Below are 2,763 nucleotides of genomic sequence, written 5' to 3'. Positions count from 1 at the left end.
AGAGGAGAAGACGACGAGATGAGATTGTAGGAGAGAAGATGAGTCAAGACAGATCGACGAGAGGAGAGAGATGATGACTGAGACGACGAGGTAAGTCCAATACCATAAGATATCAGAGAGACGATAGATGAGAGAATGACAGAGACGAATGAGAAATGAGATTGGCGCGAGAAGGCCGGAGAGAAGCAGAGAGAGCGAGAACGTGAGAGAGGAGAGAGTCTAGATGAGAGAGTACAGAGAGAGAGAGAATTAGAATAAAGAGAGATAAAGGGGGCAGAGGGAGAGGAGGGAGTATTAGAGAGAGAGAGATCGGAGTGTGAGATGAGATGAGATCGAGAATAGAAAAAGAGAGAAAGAGTGGCAGGGAGAAGGGAGGATGGTGTATGAGAAGATTAAGAGAGAGACTTTTTGTCGACCACCATTATATGCCATCTCTACAGTACATATACCTTATATTGCTTCTTCTCATATACCCATATTATAGTGATACTACATCTTTTTGAAAATTCCCATCGCATTAGAGACACAGTATCCCTGTAACTTGTAAGTACATGTAATAACACAGACCGTTATATCACCAAGTTTCCCATGTTTCTAACATCGTATAATAGAGACAAGCTTTGTCCCTCCACGTGCACAGACACTTATATATCTCCATCTTACACAAGTATACAGACACGCACCACACGCCACGCACGACTCCGCCCGCCGCTCCCCCCCCCGCACGCATGCACCTCACTGCTTCACACATGCCACTTATCTACAGCTAAGCAAGGCCAGCAGCTCCACGCTACACTGCCCGAACATGCGTCCCCCCGGAGGTACGCGGGCCCCGGTGCTCCGCTCACCCATGGCATGAAACTTCTTCGTCGGCCACTGATAGGTTAGCACCCCAGTCCACCAGTTAGCGCCGAGTTCAGCTGGCGCGGCGGAGGGACTGGCCGTTGAATTGGGTCGCCATTGGTTAGCTCTTTGCTCCTCATCACCTCGTAGGAAATCTCTTGGTTTGAGATAGATGATGAGATAGGAGAGGATAGATTCGAAGACGAGAGGGGGATATAAAGAGAGAGAGAGAGAGAGAGAGGGGGGGGAGGAGAGAAAGATGATGCAGAGAGAGGATGGAGATGAGAGAGAGAGAGAGAGAGGGGAGTCAAAGAGAGATTATTGAAGGAGAAAGAGAGAGATGAGAGAGAGAGAGAGAGTGAGAGAGTGGATTGATGAGAGGGAGATGAGAGATGGGGGGGAGGAGAGGAGAGAAAGGATGTGTCAGCGTTCGCATTATTACATCTGTTTTGACATTGGTTATTGACATTGATCAGTGTATATCTAACACTTAACCAGAGCTAGCGAGGTATCTATACATCAGTATGAATCTAACACTGACCCAGAGCTAGCCAGTATTAATCTGCTACATCTTAACACTCTACCCAGAGCTAGCCAGGTATCTGTGCATTCTAACACTCACCAGAGATAGCGCAGGTATCTGTGCATCTAACCACTCACCCAGAGATAAGCCACGGTATCGTTGCATCTAACACTCACCCAGAGCTAGCCAGGTATCTGTACATCTAACACTCACCCAGAGCTAGCCAGGTATCTGTACATCTAACACTCACCCCGAGCTAGCCAGGTATCTGTACATATAACACTCACCCAGAGCTAGCCAGGTATCTGTACATTAGTATGAATCCAACATTCACCAAGAGATAGCCAGGTATATCTGTATGTCTAACACTAGTGTTGTCAATCGGTTGTAATTTCGTAATCGATCATCGGTTGGACCCAAGTAACCGATGATCGGTTACAATCGGTTACTCGGGGTGTTGAACCCCTGCGTGTGCGTAACGTCGTGTGCATGTACGTGTGTGCATGTATGTGCTTGTTTAGCCAGCGTATAAAATCCCTAGTGTGTCTTAGGCTTTAGCCCCTCAACAGGAAGTAACTGCGGCGAATGCCGGGTGATTCCCGAACTAAAATAGCGATGATATCTCTGATTCTCATCAGTTTTCCAAATTTTCTTGTTCAAGTTTTACATTTATTTCAATTATTTTTTTTTTTTTTCTCAATGAAATCGATTATGGATTTTGATAACCAAGCGCTTGGTTCGAGCCACTGTTCAACCGATGATCGAGTATAATCGATGATCGTGACATCACTATCTAACACTCACCCAGAGCTAGCCAGGTACAGGTACGTACATCAGTGTATATATATAACACTCACCTGGAGCCAACCAGGTATCTAGTTGCGGTTCCTTCCACGCCTGCATGCTCGTCCCGTTGCTGCCGCCGCCGCCGCTGCCGCCCGGGGAATAGTCCGACCCTCTCTCCACGCGCCGCCCGCTCGGTCCCGCCACGATGCCACTGCCGTAGGGGGAGCCGCTGCTAGGGCTGCCTGGTAGAGGGCATCAGTCCTGCAACTACACGTGAAAGGAGGGGAAACTATGGGTGCGTTGAAAGATAGCGCCACTGCTAGGGCTGTGCAGTAGAGGGCACCAGTGCTACGCCTGTGTAGAGAGAGAGAGCGAGACAGAAAGTGAGAAAGCGAAAGAGAGAGGGATGGAGAGAGAGTGGGGAGAAAGAGAAAAAGAGAGTGAGAGAGAAAGAGAGAAATAGAGCAAGAGGGAGAGAGAGGGAGAGAAAGGGGGAGAGATAGAGAGAGATAGATAGAGAGAGAGAAGGAGATGGCGAGAGGGAGAGAGAGAGAGAGAGAGAGAGAGAGAGAGAGAGAGAGAGAGAGAGAGAGAGAGAGAGAGAGAGAGAG

General features: G+C 48.4%; 1 protein-coding gene and 1 long non-coding RNA gene across 2 annotated transcripts in view; both read right to left on the bottom strand.

Moving 5' to 3' along the window:
• LOC106815895 (cyclin-J-like) overlaps positions 1 to 2,763 on the bottom strand; it is a 21,520-nt gene that overhangs the window by 11,451 nt on the left and 7,306 nt on the right. The gene's annotated exons all lie outside the window — the stretch shown is intronic.
• Positions 962 to 2,763, bottom strand: part of LOC106815897 — a 5,595-nt gene continuing 3,793 nt past the window's right edge. Inside the window, exons 2-3 of the long non-coding RNA XR_001394806.1 lie at positions 2,224 to 2,419; positions 962 to 1,000 (exon numbers count right to left, since the gene is read on the bottom strand). This is a non-coding gene — a long non-coding RNA (uncharacterized LOC106815897). The remainder of the gene's footprint in view (positions 1,001 to 2,223; positions 2,420 to 2,763) is intronic.

Source organism: Priapulus caudatus, unplaced genomic scaffold (genome assembly GCF_000485595.1).
Source record: "Priapulus caudatus unplaced genomic scaffold, Priapulus_caudatus-5.0.1 Scaffold1229, whole genome shotgun sequence".
Taxonomy (NCBI): domain Eukaryota; kingdom Metazoa; phylum Priapulida; class Priapulimorpha; order Priapulimorphida; family Priapulidae; genus Priapulus; species Priapulus caudatus.
This window is presented reverse-complemented; position numbering and strand designations above follow the sequence as displayed.